The sequence below is a fragment of the Camelus ferus genome, chromosome 14, assembly GCF_009834535.1.
Source record: "Camelus ferus isolate YT-003-E chromosome 14, BCGSAC_Cfer_1.0, whole genome shotgun sequence".
Lineage (NCBI taxonomy): Eukaryota > Metazoa > Chordata > Mammalia > Artiodactyla > Camelidae > Camelus > Camelus ferus.
In genome coordinates, this window is record NC_045709.1 from 19,676,896 (window position 1) to 19,695,872 (window position 18,977).

The window sequence follows — 18,977 nt, forward strand, 5'->3', positions numbered from 1 at the left end:
CAGAAAAACGTAGGGAGGGTTTCACAAAGGGCACAGAACCCGAGCTGGACCTCGTGAAAGAGAGCTCAAAGGCAGAGGGGAGAGAGCACCCAGACAGGAGGCAGGAGCCAGCAGGCGGGGGCAGAAGAGGGCAGCGCGGCTGGAGCAACGCGCTCACAGAGGAAAGCAGCGAGAGGGCAACCGGGAAGAGCGCTTCCCGGCAAAGCCGCCCCAGCAGCGTCCTCGAGGCAGAGCGAGGGCCGCCGGGAGCCGCTCCGCGCCCTCCGCCCGCGCGGGCCACCAGCCAGCGCTGCTGCGGCGACGCTGCTCCTCTGCCCTCCAAGGGCTCTGCGTGGAGCCTGCTTGTCTTCCTGCCCTGGGTGTGTGTGGCCTTTGCTCTCTGCTGCAGCTGTTTGCCTGCGGCACAGTCCTCTGTGGCTCTGGACCGAGCACGCTTCTCTGAACTTCTGCCGTGTTTTCGCCTGTTCAGCTTTCCAAACAAGCTGCTACCAGAGTCGAAAGCTTCTCCCCTTGGAGAGCCAGGTGTCTTATTTTGACTGACCTAACACTCTCTTTGGATCTTTGAAATGACTTTCATAGACTCTGGAAGCACATTTTCCATTTAGCTGGACGTGACTGTGCCAGAGGAGCTCATATAGAAAACAAACAAAATGCTGCCGTCTCCGGGAGCCTCTGCCTCTGAGCTTCCACCGGACAGATGCGCAGTGACCACGTGTCACAGGGCCTGTGCCAGACACGAGACACATTCACAGTGTTCTCCAAACACGCTCAGCAACAATCCAATGATTCATCTGATGGATTAATTAATTTTAAAAAGCTTGTTACAAAAAAAAAAAAAAAACAAGACATGCAGCAAAAGTCAAAATAAAAGAGGCCAACAGTGAGAAGTCACTACCTCCCTCCCACCTCCCACGTGGCCCTCCAACCCCCTGGTGCTCAAAACGATCTTTTTTAAATAATTACGGGCACATTTGACTTGGTCTCTTGTAATCTGTCTGGTGAACACGAGAAATACAGGCTATCTACCCAGACCAGAGCTTCTCAACCTTGGCACAAATGACAGCTGGGGTCAGAAAACTCTTTGCGGGGGACTGGCCCGGGCATCACAGAATGAGGGGCAGCATCCCTGGCCATTACCCACCCACTAGATGCCAACAGCATGTCCCCAGGTGTGACAACAAAGCCGTCTCCAGACACACCAGACGTTCCCCGGGAGAGGTGGCAAAACCACCACCGCTGAGGTCTAGGCCGTTCAGGTCAAAAACATTCTTTCACCCACAGTAGAGGGACTGATACGAAGGAAGGGCTGGAACGCTGTAAAGCGGCAGCAACAGGAACACTTATAGGAAGACTCTTCTGGCTCATCTGATTTTCTTTTAAACTCAACAATCACAGCCCCATTATTGAAAATATTTCCGCAATAGTAGTCTTGGGGGGAGGGTATAGCTCAGAGGCAGAATGCGAGCCTAGCATACAGAGGGTCCTGGGTTCAATTCCTAGTACCTCCATTAAAAATATATAAATTTCAAAAACCCAAATTATCTACTCCCAAAAATAAATAAATAAAAATGTGAAATTGTAAAAACAAAACAAAAAAAAAGCCCAAAAAAAAGAAAAAAATTTTAAAAGACTTTATCTCCAAAATATTAGTCTCTTTTCCTGCCACCCTAGGTGCAATTAACCATGTATGATTTAATTTCTTTTGACTATGAGAGTTCTCGTAGTACTTAAAATTAGTTTTCCGTACAGCAGCTGTTGTCACACGGTCCTGCAGATATAAAGCACCAGGATCAAACCAATACTGACTGACCCCCAGACATACTAACTGCAAGTGGCTTAGAAAGGATGGAGAACGCAGGACCAGTGGGTCCACCTCCCCCGTGCTTCCCCTGTGATGTTCCTTTAAACCACTCTTCTGCTATTGTTTACATATTGGGCTATCTCATTAGACTGTAAATTCTTGGAAGGCAGAAACCAAATTTTCTTCCTTTTTAAGTTCTTAAAACCTAGCATAGTAAATATTACAAGTCAAGTATCCAATAAATAAACTAAAGTACCTAAACTAAAAAAGGAGCATGCACCTGGAAGTGCGAAAGAAACGTGGAACCAGGGCGTGTGCGAGGAGCCCTGTGTTTCTGCTGAGGAATCCGGGTGTTCGCCTGTAAGTGAACACGCGGGGTGGTCAGAGAACACGAGGGCTCGGCCTGGCAGAGACCGAAGCCGGGTAAATGCCAGCCCCTGGCATGTGGGCAGGCCCAGTTTTGCAGACGCTGGACGCCCAGACGCCAGAGCCACACGAGGCCCAGCTGGCATTAGAGAGCATGGCTCCAAGGGGCATCAACCTTCAGGGCTGCTGCTGGGTTCCTCGGATGGTGCCCCTGGGGGAGAGGGCTCTGGCAGGTGTTGAATATGCCAAGGATGAAAGGGAAGATGGAGAGACTCAGATGGAGGAATCAGGCCTCGTGTGGAAGGAAAGGAAGCCTGCCCTGCAAACCCCCCGCAGTTTCTCCTCAAGTCCTCATCATCTGCCTGAGCAGCCATGAGACAGGAGACGTGGTGTAGATAATAAACGGGGAGAGTGACAAGATGGAAAGAAGTCTTGAAAGTCTCCAAAATCACTCTCTGTGCTCTCGAACCTGATCTACCCCTGGTCCCCCACGGGGCGCCCCTCCTGACTCCGTCTTGGCCAGGCAACCTCTTCCTTTGGACCACTCGCCAGCCACTGTCCCTCCTCCCTCTCAGAGCTCCTATGCCCCCTCGTCTCTTCCCTCTGAGAGGTGAGACCAGAAGTTCCATCCTCAACCCCACCTGCTCCCTTGCACTCAAATCCGACAAGGAGAACCAAAATCCGACAAGCACCACCAGAAAATTCAAGCGATACTGACTTATCAGCAGAAACCCCAAACCACGCATGCCTGTTTCAAATATATTCCTACTTTACTGAGAAAGTCACCTTAGGCGACCGTCAGCCAGGTTTCTCTTGGCATCCTCAATACAGGGCAGGGCCAAAGTTCAACCAGGACCTACAAGGGACACGAACACATCCGCACGGTTCCCATCTCAACCAACCAGAACCACCAACAGCGGATCCAACCCTCTGTGCTTTGCTGGGACAAGGTCTCTGTTCACCAAGTATTTCCCGAGCCAGCCCTTTTGTCAAATAAATGCTGGGAGTGAATGAGACATGGTTCCTGCCACTGAAAATGCACCGTGTCCAGTGAGGAAACAACACATGCTCGTGAGTAACTATACCGGGAAGTAGAAGGAGGCGTCGCCCACGAGGCACGGGTGAGGTGCCACAGAGCCAGGAGCTTCGCGGACTAACGGTATTGCTACATCTGCCTTTCAGGAAGACAATGAGTCCTAATACCCTTCTGTTAAAACCCACTGGTCTTGTTAAGTGTGCATCTTCCTTATAAAGGAAAGACTGCTTTGTTTTCTGAAGGCGTAACAAGAACGGCTTCTGCATGAAGCAGAAGAAAACATGAATTCTTCCAACAGTTTATTAAAAAATCCCCCGTTAAGTGGCATATTGTTTGCACGTTTATAATAGTCTGTGGAGATCAACCTGCCCAGATAATTTAATTTCTTCCGAAGAGAGAAAAAAAAAAGAAAACACAACTGAAATATTTAAAGGACACACAAAGCTTTTGACTTGATAGGCTCAGAGTGTATCTGTACGTGCTGGGTGATGTTAAAATGCTCGAGGGAACTGAGAAGCATCTTAGAATTTACAATTAGCCAAGTGTTTCCAATCTAATTCTTTCATGCATTTTGGTTATCACGCAGCATTACTGTTCCTTTGAATTAAACTTGGAAGACAAAGCTGCCCCGGATTGGCAGACCTCAAAAACTTAGTTGACATTTTCCCATGATCCTCTCGCACGTGGTTCCCACAAGGGCTTAACAATGTCGTTTCATTAACAAACTAGTTCAGGTCTGTGTGGTTATGTAAACACATAACCCCGGTCCTCAGTGCACATCGTAACTCCAGCATCCCCTCCCGTTCAGGACTCTCCTTAATGCAGGCAGACCTCCTTTCATCACACCTCACTTTACTGTGCTTTGCAGATAATCACGTTTTTTACAAACTGAGGTATGTGGCAACCATGCCTTAAGCAGGTCTATCAGCACCATTTTTCCAACAGCATTTGCTCACTTCATGTCTCTGTGTCCCATTTCGGTAATTTGTGCAATAGTTCAAACTTCTTCATCGTTATTACATTTTTTATGGTGATCTGTTATCGGTGACCTCTGATGTTACTATTGCAAAAAGATTACCACTCCGTGAAGACTCAGATGGCTTGGATTTTTTAGCAATAAAGTATTGGGGGAGCCAGTAATTAGGTTTGTTGGTTTGTTTGTTTGTTTATTAATGGAGGTACTGGGGACTGAATCCAGGATCTCGTGTGTGCTAAGCATGTGCTCTGCACTGAGCTATACCCTCCCCCACTAGCAATGAAGTATTTTTTAATTCAGGTATGTACACTGTTTTTTTTATAAGACATAATGCTATCATACACTTAGGCTACTTTATAGTGTAAAGATAACTTTATACACACTGGGAAGCCAAAAACTTCCTGTGACTCGTTTTATTGTGACATTCACTTTATTGCGGTGGTCTGGAACCCAACCAGCAGTATCTCCGAAGTATGCCTGTATGCCCTATTCTGAGAAAGGAGGTTTTTTTTTTTTTTCAAAAAACTACATATATCTTTTTTTTTTTTTAAGTTAGTTGAGCAGTTCTAGAAATGTCAACTTCTTAAAGGAGACTTTTAAACAAGGCCTGATTTGTGCGGGCGCTGGAGCATCGCTGGTTCTCCCCCTTGTAACCTCACCAGTCCTTACAGAACCACAGGATAGACGCCATCCCATCTTAAGGGAAGGCCACTGTGACACAAGTCAGGTCACACACTCCAAAATGGGAGAGGCGGGAACCAGAGTGTCGCCAAATTCCACATCGTCCTCTTCCTGGCTCGCTGAGGACCTGTTCCATCCTGAGTGACAAAGATAAGTCGTCTATATAAAAAAGCACAAAGAGGAATCCAAAGTCAGTGCTTCCACGGAGTAAGTCATACGCCATGAATAAAGGGTGTTTTTCTCTTTCCAGTTTCTCAAATGAGGAAAAGTCTTGCCTTGGTCTCTCGCTACGTCTCGGCTGTGAAAAGGGCTGTGTGAGTCTTCCTGTTTTCCTCCAACTGAGATGAAAGGAAAAGGACTCCCCCTTCCAGAGCCACATGCTTCCAAGTTGCCTCATTCATTCTATAGACATTTGCTGGGTGACCGGCATGTGTCAGGTGTCCAGTGGTCCAGGAGCCAGGAAAACAGCAGTGAATGAACAGAATGCCAGCCCTTGTGAAGCTCACATTCTGGTGATGAGCTGGACCTACAGGAGCGAGATCAGAACACGCACAGAGCCCTGCTTCCTGCCCCTATATGCCAAGGCTGCTCCCCAGTCGGCACAGGGGACAACCACTTCTGAAAAGGTCATTCTGCCTGCCCTGGCATCTAAGGGGAATGTCCCCATCTTAGCAGCTGGACGTTACAACACACACAGCATTTCTAAAAATTCAGATGCTAAGTACAATGAATAACAGCTACAAAAATATGAGGACAAATTGAATATAAAATCCTTTTCAGGCAAAAGTCGATCTTAAAAAGCCATTTAATTCATCCTCCTATTGTTAGATGGAACCAAACTAAGCCTTCAAAAGAAGAACTAGAAATGAATCTCCAAATGACCTCTCTATACAACATCCCAAGCTTCTGCCCCAGGAAGTCACTACCAATTGGCTGATGTCAGAGCAGGCTCTCGGTGTTTCTAAGAGGGAGGACGATGTGGGGTGGGGAGGCAGAAAACCACATTGCATTAAAAATGTGCAAGTTAAAGCAGTAAGTCATAACACACCGGAATAACCCAACCATTTTTAATTCTTCTGTAATTTCTGTGATAGTTCTTAATACGATGAACTTATCTGACATAATTTGAGTAGCGCAGGAACTCTGCCAGGACTCCCGTGGTAATTCATCATCATAAACTGGACGTGTGCTCAAATACTACACAGTTCCCTGCTATCCGCCCCAATAGCAGGAGTGAAGCCATTTCGTTTGCCTCCTGGCGAGCTTACCCATTAATTACCAAAGATGACACAGTGCCAGTGGGATCCAGGCCCCTGTGTGTGTGCCCCGATGACCTAGTTAAATAAAATCTGGCCTCGCATCCAACAGCACCCAGGTTCAATTTGGAGCTAGAGAGGCAGGAGGACAGAATGTATCTAACAGTCTGCGAGAGCAGCACATGGGAAATTGAGCGGTCTTGTGCGCCATTTAAAAACAGACAACGGAAAAGTCTAAGCAACTTTTTATCATCTTAATGGGATCATCCATTTGACTTTTACTGATTCTGCCTCCCGTCACCCCCAACAACCAATTTCCTAGAATCCTGAGCTCTGGATCTGTGGATTTAAATATTAAAATGCAGTTGGTCTCTTCTCCTGTGTTTTGTGCCTAACGAGAAGATGGATTAGGAAAAAGATTAACCTCAGGATCTCTGAAATAATGGACTCTGAGATCCTGGTGCTTCTAATCTATTCCCATTTTAACGCAGAAAATAAAACACACACACTGCTGAGTTTCTTCACGTACACAAAATCTGAGCACATTTCAGTCCTATTTGACATTTAAATATTTCAGAATCACAGGACCTTCTTCAGTGGAAAGAAAAAAAAGCCTAGTCTTTAAAAATCTCTAAGGTCTCTAGGAAACAAATCGCAACTGACAATTCCCTCACATCTCATTATAGGGCGTGGGTTTATATCTGGGCTCCTCTGGCCTTCTCAGCTGGTGCCCTCTAATGACAGAATTTTTTTGAAGCGGTTCTGCCCGTAAAGCTATCAAGCTTCATATTATGGGGGATGAGAGAGGCTTGTCTGAAACATGTAGAGTTGGAGAAATGAACGTGACTTTCAGGCGAGGATCCAGTCCAGTGTCGGGGAGGCAGCATGGCCGAGTGGGTAAGGGCACGGCTGGCTACAAGCCCGGCTTCACCACATATGAGCTGGAAAATGAGGGTGATGGTGGTACCTACACCTCATGGGGTGTTTAAGGAGCAAATGAGACGGTGAGTGTTACCGGCTCAGCACAGCACCGAAGCAGGGAGCGCTGCCTACATGGCAGATAGAATCAGCATTTCAACCTGGAAAGTCATCCCATTCCATGAAGCAGTGCATCCCGTACACGGCACCGTGTTCCTAACCCAACATCCTCCACCATGTGAAGATCCACTGCCCCTCCTTTTCAGAAAGCTACTCTGTATGTCTGTCTCTCTCCTGCTGTGGAGGTATGTACATCTTTGCATAATGAGCATAAAGGATCATTTATGATCCAGCAATCCCACTCGTGGGCATGTACCCAGAGGGAACTCTAATTCAAAAAGATACATGCACCTTAATGCTCACAGCAGCACTATTTACAACAGCCAAGACATGGAAGCTACCTAAATGTTCACGGACAGATGACTGGATAAAGAGGTTGTGATTTAAAAAAAAAAAAAAAAGTTGTGATATATTTAAATAATAGAATACTACTCTGCAATAAAAAAGAATAAAATAATGCCATGTGCAGCAACATGGACGGAACTGGAGGTCATCCTTCTAAGTGAAGGAGGTTAGAAAGAGAAAGAAAAATACTGTATAATATCACTCATGTGGAATCTAAAAAATAAAAAAGAGGACACTAATGAACTCATCTACAAAATAGAAACAGACTCTCAGACATAGCAACAATCTTATGGTTACAGGGGGAAAGAGGGTGGGAAGGGATAAATTTGGGTGTTTGAGATTTGCAAATGTTAACCGCTATAAATAAAAGTAGATAAAAAAAACAAGTTTCTTCTGTATAGCACAGGAAACTATATTCAGTGTCTTGTAACAATCTTTAGAGAAAAAGAATATGAAAACAAATATATGTGTACATATATATATATATATATATATATATATATGCATGACTGGGACATTATGCTGGACACCAGAAATTGATACACTGTAACTGACTATATGTCAATAAAAAAAGTAATCAAAACAATTCTTTGGATCATATGGTGATAAAATATTTCAACCCCAAATTTATGAAAATAAATAACAATGAGAATGCTGGATTATTCTTAAATATCACTGTTTCATAATTTACCATTTATGAAGCTAGTGTTTTCACAAATATTTTGTAGTAGCAAATACCATTTTCCCTATGAACAGTAAGGAAAAATGGAACATGGAATTATTAGCTCAATATCACAGTCACCAAATATTGGACCCCAAACAACTCCATATTCTCACTCTTCCCTTGGTATTTCAAAGGCAAAGAAAAAATCAGACATAATAGCCACCAACGAAGTGGAACAGACAACTCAGCGATTATCTGGGGGGGCTGTTTCATATAAACCTAATCCTCTTTCCCCTTTTCCTTCTGCCCCCAAACTCATTTTTTAAAAAATCCACATCATTTTTTCCTTCAAAACATAGATCATATATGCATGGTTGGGGGGCGGGGGGGAGAGGATTCAGATGTAAAGAACACCAGTGCCTTTTCCTGTAAATCACATAAATGGTTCTCTTCATTGATCACGTGTTCCTTGACTTCTGTATTCAGAGAATCAACACCCCAGATCACACACGCGGGCACGCACGCACGCACGCATGTGCGGCAGAAATGTGGGTCATGGCAGGGGTATGGGAAATAAACACCAACAGTCACCGGAATTATAACCACTCTCTGAGGTCTCTTTGTTGTTACTCTTCCTCGGGGAGGAAGAGATGGATAAAAGGTACAGTAACAAAACTGGTTTCTCATTCTGCAAAGAGAAGCCCCTTGGATTTCCCCCTCATCAACTCTGTCGTCAGCATCTAAGAAAGTAAAGCTGTATCCAGCCCATATATTTTGTGTCTGCAGCTTGGCCTCTTTTCGTCTTCCATTCCCTTCCTTCATATGACTCATCAATGTCCCAGTGGCTGCTGCCACCCCGCCACCATAGCACCCCAGCTGCCACCCCCATGTGGACCACCCCTAGACACCGTGACCTCCACCCATGACCCCAGTGACCAGGACCCCAACACCACCACCACCTCTCCGCACTACGCTATTATTTCCCATATCTGTTCTTTTTTCATCTCAATAATACATTGATCAGCCACATTCCCCACCCACAGTCCTACCCCGGGACCCAACACACGACGGCATCTCTCCTATCCTAAATTTATCAATCAGTACTTACCCATTAACAACAACATAACTAAAAAGAAAAAAGAAAAAAAGAACAACAGCATAACAGCTTTTTGTCTCAGCAGAAGATTAATTACAAAAAGTCATAAGTAGGGAAGAGACAGCCATTATGGACACACTCAACATTTTGAAAGTAACTCTGTTTTACTGGGGGAAAAACTCAAGTTTAAATAGTCCCTAAGAACAAGAACATTACAGAGCTGGTGAGCTGCAGAATAAAGCCACTTTAGAAGTGCTGGGAATCTGAAAGTACACATTCTCTCTATCACTAAATCGCAGGAATTCCGTCATCAATTCGGTTTAAAGCATAGTTGAGGTTTCCCCTCCCTAGTTTTACTACTGGAAAGCTCAGATTACCCCTCTGGGCCTCCAAACCTACAGAAGCTACTGCCGCTCTGGTAAGTTTCTTTCATGCAACCCAAAAGTCAGATCACTGGCCATACCTGAAACTATTGTTTCTATCCTGTGTCCCCAAGGACCAGAACTCAGTAAAAAGCCTCCCTTCCTTACAAACTGTCCTGAAAGCAAAGCAGCCTGGTAGTTGTTCAGGCTGTGCACTGTGCAAGGCCACCACATTCAAGGAGGCACTGACCATATCAGCTCTACTATTTTAAAAACTGTCTATATTTTTATTACAATTTTGATGACTTAAAGATGGGTAATTCACTTATATTACAAGTTTCCAGCACACGGCAATAAAGTGTCTTGTTCTAAAAATCAGGATAGTCCAACAATCCTCCATCAGATGGAAGTAAAAAGTCTGTGGGAGGGAACCCTTTGTCTAATTTGCATAGAAATGCCAGACAGGTCGGCAGCCACTCTCAGAAAAGCCTCTCTCAAATTCTTTAAATTTTCTGTGGTCTTGGCTGCTCAATGAAGCTTCTATTTTATTCATCGTTTAATAAACTCTGCACCCCATTAACTTTTTCCCTCCCAATCTAGTCTTTTTCTCCCAATAAGCACATCCTCTAATCAAAGCAAGCCCCTAAATACGACTGGATCCTCCCGTCCTATTTCTGTCACCTGCTGTTACTAAACACATGTTAACAACCACATGATAACCTTTTGTCGCAGGCAAAGATTAATCACCACTGGGAAAGAGATGCCCATATTGGGCACTCCACCAATTTAAAACCACGAACAAAACACGTTGCTTGGACTTGAATTTTGGTTGATGTTGGAACATATATCTCACATCTTGAACAAAGCAAAATTAAATTAAGCTTTCAGATGAGAATCAATTTTAATTTGCTTGCATCATTAATGATATTTACCAAAAATTACCACCAGCTCTTTCCTTCGAATATTGGGAAATATTACACAACGTTTAAAAGGCAATTATGGGCCCCAGTCAAATGAACAGTAAATCGAATAGAAATCCACATAAACTCACCTTGACCCCAAGAAAACAAGTTTTACTGCCATTGGTGATAACTTGCCCTAGTTGACAATCCAGGTGTGGAAACCTTAAAAAGGAAAAATACAGAAAAATTTAGACGAAAGGAGTAAGGTTCAGGAAAGCACAAACAGGAACTTCATTATAATACCACTCGTCACTGAAAAACAGAGCTAGCGCAGGAGTTCTCGGATCTCTGCATAACTGTGCCACAGATAAACGCTTCATAATGGGAGCTGTTTCACAAGTTCCCCATTTTTCCATCGGCTGTGTCTAGGATTTTAGAGCTACTTAATCTTATATTCAGATTAATCCTCAGTGGATTACGTGACTTCAATTTTCTTTCTATCTTAATCCCTCAAGCAGTTAATGATCTGAAAACTGATTCTTAAATACATCACATAAATGAAGTATCTTAAGGACTTAAGACTTGTCTTTTATCAGGGGAAAAATATCTCTGATACGTGAATAATCATGTCCATTTTGTAGATCTTAATTTTCTTAAATTGCACCAAATTTACACTCTGTTGTGCTTCTTCTTATAATTCAGAAATAAAAAGCCAGAGGAACTATAAATCCTACAATATTAACAATATTAATATTAGTTAAATCCTTAATAAAACTGTATTTCAAAATAAAACAGTAAAAATTACTTTCCTCTCTAAATTGTCCAGCAAGATTAGTTGCTACATGGTAGAAAACACATATTCTTCTACCAAATTCTACGGCAACAGATAGCCTAGAACGCCTGCTATTAGCAGGTTGAGTCATATAAAAGTACTGATATCCAACCACTTTCTATCTGTAAAAATGACAACTTCATCACTTTTCCTAAAGAGAAAATAGACAGATTTGGGAAAGCCAGTGATTATGAAACAATTAAATCTTCAAAACTACCTATCGCTCTGCACACGTCATTTTTCTGAGCAGCATCCGTGGTTTGAGTATTAACCGTTTCCATTCCAACCCACCACATCTTCATGGTACCTGAAAGACACAAGTGAATTGTTTCCAGCATTTGGAAGGGCCAGAGAGTATCTTTTCAGTCCTTTCTTCCCACTCCACCCCTATTTACTGCCCACTTCCTCTCTGCTTCCTCCTTGCGGCAGTAAGAGTCTTCTCCGAGAGCGTAAATTGGGCAGAGAGGATAGCTGAGGACTGGGAGGCAAAAAGGTGAGAGGAAGAACGCAGCTCTCTAAGAAGGGCAGGCAGAAGGGAAAGCATGTCAAAGTGAGTGAGGAGCAAGAGGCAGGGGGCAGAGGGATGAAGGGATGAGACGTGAGGGGAAGAAGGCTGCCTTTCCTTAAGCGGCAGGCATCACATCAGACTGAGGACACCCCACACGCCCAAGTCCAGATGGGATGAAGGGAACGTTTACTTCTGTCCAATCATACACTTTGTAACCCAACTATCTCGCCCATCCTTCCGCTGCTATGAACACCACCAGCAGCACAAGAAACACCCTCAACCCCACCCCCACCACCATCCGAGTAGTGTGGGGCACGCACAATGCTCCTGGAACTACAACCAACCAACATAAAAGAGGCCACGTGAGTACCCTGGGCATAAAAATTTACTCATTCACAAAACGTGTTCTCCTCTGAGATGGAGGAGGAAGGGCTTCGATAACCTTGCCTCCTACCGGGAGACCCATTAAATGAGCAGCCTACCACAAATCATTTTGCTTTGGTGTTTGTATGAACACGCGGCCAGCTGCAAAATAAACTGTTTGATCTCTTTTTATACCATTCATCTCACTTCTCTTCCCGTATTTTTAAAATTAATTATCTGGCAGTAAGATATAGAGTCAAAATCAGCATTCTGACTGTGCAAGAGTGGTGGTGAAATCTATTATTTTGTTCGTATCCAATCAGAATTTTAAACATCAGACCAGGAGAGAAAATGCTGGGAGAGAAAACCCAACATTCAGAGGCACTCTCCATTGTTCCAGTGGTGACTCTCCCCATAAAAACAGAGGTTGACCTAAAGTGGACCACGGTAACACTGAAGTTAAATGCATTCATCTGTGAGCCTTCTTCTTTTCTTAATAGAGGCATTCATAGCTATACATTTCCCTGTAAGCACTGATTTACTGGCATCCCATAAGTTTTAGTGTGTTTTTGTTTTCATTCATCTCAAAGGATTTTCTAATTTCCCTTGTGATACCTTCTTTGACCCACAGATTATGAAAATGTGTTGTTTAATTTCCACATTTTGTGAATTTCTGAACCTTCAGCTGTTGATTTTTAATATCACTCCATTACAACCAACAAACATACCTTGTATGACTTCAATGCTTTTAAATTCATTGAAACGTGCTCTGTGTCCTAATACATGGTCTACGGCCTAATATATTGTATTCTGAAGAATTTTCTACGTGCTTGAAAACAACGTGCACTATGCTATGGCTGGGTAGAGGGTTCTTTGGATGTTTGTTAGTTCTAGTTGGTTTATAGTGTTGTTCAAGCCTTCTATTTCCTTGTTAACCTTCTGCCTCGTTGCCTAGCTAAACTTCTGCCTAGTTTCCACTTGTTATTGAAAGTAGGATACTGAAATCTCCAACCACAATAGTTGAATTTTCTATTTCTCCCTCCAATTCTGTCAGTTTTTGCTTCATGTATCTTGGGGAACAGTTGCTAGATGCACATATGTTTGTAACTGTTATGTCTTCCTGATGATGGATTGACCCTTTTACCAATATGTAATGACCTTGTTTGTTTCTTGTGGTAATTTTTTACTTAAAATCTATTTTGTCCAATATTAGTATAACCACTCCCAGCTCTCTTTTGGTTACTATTTGCATGGTATATCTTATTTTATCCTTTCACTTTGAAACTATTTGTGTTTGAATATAAAATGGATCTATTGCAAAGAGAATACAGTCAGGTCACATTTATTTAATTCAGTCTGCCAATGTCCTTTTTTTATAGGTGTGTTTAATCCATTTACATTTAGTGTAATTACTGATAGGATTTACATCTGCCATTTTACTGTGTTTTCTGTATGTCTGTGCTTTCTGTTTTTCTGTTCCTCCATTACTGCCTTCTTTTGTGTTAAACAGATATTTCTGATACCATTTTAATTCCTTTGTTGCTTCTTTTATACTTTTTAGTACTTTCTTAGTGGTTTATACTGTCTTCACATTTACATAATGTAGTTACTTTTACTGACAGTCTTTATTTCTTCCATGGAGTTGAGTTATTGTCTAGCGTTCTTCATTACAACCTGAGAGATCCCCTTTAATATTTCTTGTAGGGCAGCTCTGTTAAGGACAAATTCTCTGTTTTTGTTTTTCTGAGATGTCTTAATTTCTCTTCTATGTTGAAGGATAGTTTTGCTGGATATAGAACTCTTGATTGGATAGTTGTTCTTTCAGCACTTTGAAAGAACTACCTTCTGGTTTCCACGATTTATGATGAGAAGTCAGATGTTAATCTTATTGAAGGTTCCTTGCACATGATAATTCACTTCTCTCTTGCTGCTCTCTTTGTTTTGGCTTTCAATAGCTTGACTGTTGTGTGTCTGGGTGTAGATATCTGTGTTTATCCTGGAATGTACTGAGCTTCTTGGATGTGCAGATTAATGTATTACATTAAATTTGGCAAGTTTTTGGCCACTGTTTCTTCAAGTATCCTTTATCTCTCTTTTCTCCTGGGACTTCCATTATGTGTATGTTGGTATCCATGAGGTATTCTGAGGTTCTCTCCATTTCTTTTTATTCATTTGGGCTTCTGCTCCTCAAACTGTATGATTTCAACTGACCTACTTTCAAGTTCGCTGGTTCGCTGATTTTTTCTTCTGCTAATTCAAATCTGTTGTTGCGCCCTCTAGGGATTTTTTTCATTTCAGTTATTGTATTTTCAACTGCAGAATTTCTGTTTGGTTCTTTCTAAATAATTTCTATCTATTTATTTATATTCTCTATTTGGTGAGACATCATTCACATCATTTAACTCTTGAGACATGACTTCCTTTCATTTTTTTAACACATTTATAATTGCTGACTTAAAACATTTGTCTAATAAGTCCAATATCTAGACTTTCTCAGGGATATTTTTCATTGTTTTTTCCCTGTGAATGGGTCACACTTTCCTGTTTCTTTGTGTTTTGTAATTGTGTGTTAAAACTGGATTTTAAATAATATAATATGGTAACTCCAGAAATCAGATTCTACCACCCCAACCAAAGGTTTACAGTTGTTGCTGTTTGCCTTTGTTGTTCCTAATGCTATTTGTCCATTTCCTGGACTAATTCTATAAAGTCTATTTTCTTTATTATGTGCAACCACTTAAGTCTCTGCCCAGATTTCTTCCATAGTCAGCTAATGATAGAATAGAGGTGTCCTTAAGTGCTTTGAACCAACACATCTCACAGCCTTTGCTGCTGTGGGCTCTCATTGGGACATATGCACAGATTTACATCTGCACATGGGACTTTGAGATTCTAAGGAATATGTCAGGGCTTTTCAAAGCCCTCTATAGATATATCTTTTCCCAATTTTTCTTTTTAAGTTTTTTGGTAAACCTCTTGTTAACCCCAACTGGCGTAGATATCCCAGGAACCTACGATGTTAAATAACTGCCACTGGTTGTTTTTAACAAATGTCCTGAGGCTGTTTACACACAATAAGTCAGGAGGAATAAAAACAACTTCTGAAATAGAGGTTTTTAGGGAGCTGCCAGACAGGTCATACAGTGATAATTTTCTGAGAATGGAGCATTTGGAGAGTTCTGAATCTCTTCTGTCCCCTCCAGAAGCTTTTAGTTTTCAAAGCTACCACGGTGCTGGGAAGGAGTAATGGGAATAAATTTAAATGCCACAAAGGTCATGGTTTTTAGCACAATTCAGTATTTTTCTTGAATAAACACCCACTGGATTGTTCCAAGTCTTTGATTAATTTCCAGAGTTCTAAAATAGTTTATTTCGACAATTCTTGCCTCTCTCAGTGAAATTCTGTTCTCATTGCTGTTTTGGAAAAGAGAATTTATCGAATGTCCTTACTCCAAAATTCCAGAGGTGGTTCCAAGATAAATGATGTTTTTAAAACACAAAAATTAATGCAAAAAAATCCATTATGAACAAAATATGAAAATTTTAAATTAAAACATGATCAGTAACAGTGTCATACTATGCCATGCTGGAGCCTGAAACAAAAGGAAAAATCAAATATTGATCCTGTCCTTTTAAAATTTTTGGTATTTTGTTCATGGATTTTTGCACTAAGTTTTATTTTTTTAACCATATTGAAATATTAGTTATTTTTATTGCTTAGTTTTTTAGTATCCTGTTAAATTTTATGTCTGAGGCAACTACCTGACTAGCCTTTTTCTAGTCCCAGCCCTGGAGAAGTGTGATTTTCAGACCACAGCTCTGCTTTTTTTTTTCTCTCTCTAAACTGAGATATTAGTTCTAACTCACATTTATATTCCATTACAATACCTTGGGTTGTCATCAAAATAATAATTCTAAAATCTAGCAGAAAAAATTCAGTATAAAGTTTGGGGTAGAGAATAAAGTGGTTATATTAAACTAACTTGTTAAAACTGCTAGTGGAAGAAAATTAGCTCACTCAGTGTACAATTCATTACTAGCTACCAGAGAAACTAATACAAAAAGTTTAAAGAAATACTTTAGGAAATTAAATCTAGTGTTTGGCATTTCTGCTATACATACTTCCTAAGATATTATGCAACACTAATAAAAAACACATCAAGCTTAGAAATAGTCATTTCAACCAAAATTATTCTGTTAAATGATTTCAGTTTTTGAATTGGCTTCCCCTGAAAATAAACTGATAGAAATATAAGAATTAGGGGCAAAAATATGTTTCGCTTAATATGTGGCAACATTTCCAATCTGAGAAGACAATTATTTGCATGTAAAGAAAGACTGCCTGTCTTCAGGAGCTATTTTGAGTGAGTAATTTCATATAGCTTAGTACAAAGACAATTAATTCTGGATGATTTGAGATTACTTCCGTTATATTGTCATTTCACAGAGATAGTGCTCATATTAAGTTTCTAGATTAGTACTTTGCAGTAAGTCTGGTGAAGTGTGGAAATTTAACTTCTCCATTAAGTGTTCATTATTTGCTTCTGCTGTTTTATTGTCATTTCTTACAATCCATGGCTCTATATTCCATGCTTTGTCTGCACTACTTTTGGAAAGCATTTAAAATCACTATATCAACATTAGCCTGTTTCTGGACAAATTTATTTGCCTTATTACCGTCTTTATAGAAGCTAACACACTATGTTGGCTTTTCATTTCTGCAGGTGAGTCAAAGTTCCCAAAGTCAACATCAACCTGTCATTAACACTGGCTTAGCCCTCATCACATACACTGCTGGATCACCTTTAATGATTATGTGTACACACTGCTTTGTTCTTCTAAGAAAACTGAACCTACTGGTTCAGTGGAAGAAGTCTTGAAGGGTCACACCGCCCATCCTCTACGGGCAGGGGAAGGACATCTACCTGAAAGACCAGGCTCAATCTTATATTTAAAAAAAAATCAACAGTTTGAGTCAACAACCTCTTCTCCTCTATCTACTCTAAACTTTGGTAATAAAACATGAACCAGAAATAAGAAAAGAAACCAAAACAGTCATTACCTGAAGATGACAGGACTGCCTACCTAGAAAATTCAAGAAAAATAACCAAAAAGAGGTTAAAGTTGATAAGAGCTTGAAAAGTGCTCGGTTACACAATTATGTCTTAAAATCACCATCTTTCTATACATAAATTATTGGTTATATATATATACATATATAACGATCTGAATATTTGAGTCCCCTCAAAATTTGTACGTTGAAAACCTAAGGTCCAAGGTGATGGTATTAGGAGGTGGGGCCTTTGGGAGGTGACTGGGTGATGAGGGCAGAACCCTCACAAATGAGATTAATACCTTAATAAAAGATGTCCCAGAGAGCTTGCCTGCCCCTTTCACCAAGTGAGGACACAGCAAAAAGGCACCGTCTATAAACCCAAAAGCAGCCTTTACCAAATCTGCTGGCACCATGATCTTAGACTTCCTAGCCTCCAGAACTGTGAGAATAAACGTCCCTTGTTCATAAGCCACTGGTCTGATGTACTTTGTTATAGCGGCCCAAAAGGATGGAGACAACATAACATAGCACCAGGCGCCATATACAGAACTGATTATACAACACTACCCAATGGAAGAGGGCTCCTTCACAAAGGCTAAAGAAGAGTATAAAATATACACGCATAACCTTAAACATCGTATTTTCCAAACGTGGTGGGACATGTGAAAGCAGCCTGCAAAGTGAGAGACCACGCACAGCAACGACAGGCAGAGAAGAGGCAAGAACGCCAGTCTCCTCTGTGTGCCACCTGCCAATCTCCTATACACGCCACCTTCCTACCGCCACCTGCTCGAGTGCTCATTCAGGCTGCTATTACGCTCCTACCTGCCAGAAAACCAACCAAAGAACTTCCGTCTATATAGAAGGCTTCTTTGGCTGTGTCGGGGATAGAAATGGTTATAAGCTAATGGCTTAACAATGTAAGCAGCTACGTATCCTGTCCCTAACCCCATCTCCCCATGCATCCCAGAAGGCGAGGCCTTTTCTCCAGCACACAGGTCCTGGTGCTACTCCCCACTGGCTTCTCAACCTCTCCACTGACGGATCCATGACCACCGGCTACCTGGGCCACCAGTGTTTTCTGGTCACTCCAGGCAGGGCAGCCATCCTGGCACACAGCAGCCTCGTCAGCGAGTGAGCAACTTCCCCTCCTCAAACCCTAACCAGCCCCTAACCCCTTTAGACCACGGGGTTCTCCTGGCTCAGCTTCACCTCAGCAGTTGCTCTCGGTTCCTGACATTCTGACATTCCCCAAGAAAGAGGAGTGTGGTTCCTGCTGTCAGCATCCTTTAATCGTCACAGTTCTATTTGGTCCTAGGGGACTGCAGGGGATCCGGGCTGAAATGAGACGTTCCTGCCAGCGCCTTTCCTACCCCAAGCCAGTGGGAACCATCATTGAGGACACCCACCCTCCCTCCCTCCTCCTAGTTTATGTGACGATCTGGGCTGGGTTTCAAATGCCCTGAGAGGCCCTCAGCCGTACCTGATCCCACACCAACACACCACCTAAGTCCTCAAGAGCAACACCATCACCTGCTGACAGTCTCAGGTCACTGGAGACAAGGGTCCAAGGGTAGGCCCAAGAGACCACCGATCCGGAATTAGAGGAGTGGGCTGCTGTCGTGGGGAAGCCTGGCCATCAGCCTGCCAGCAGCACAGGGCCCCCTGCTGCCCCTCGTAAATGCCAGCCGGGCT

The 18,977-nt window shown here is 42.2% G+C and overlaps 1 protein-coding gene across 3 annotated transcripts in view; it reads right to left on the reverse strand.

Moving 5' to 3' along the window:
* The window catches only part of MTUS2 (microtubule associated scaffold protein 2), a 410,325-nt gene that overhangs the window by 386,602 nt on the left and 4,746 nt on the right, over positions 1 to 18,977 (reverse strand). For all 3 annotated transcript variants that reach the window (XM_032496368.1, XM_032496367.1, XM_032496369.1), the window contains exons 2-3: positions 11,573 to 11,662; positions 10,673 to 10,745 (exon numbers count right to left, since the gene is read on the reverse strand). The gene's annotated coding sequence lies outside the window, so the exon portion shown is untranslated. The remainder of the gene's footprint in view (positions 1 to 10,672; positions 10,746 to 11,572; positions 11,663 to 18,977) is intronic.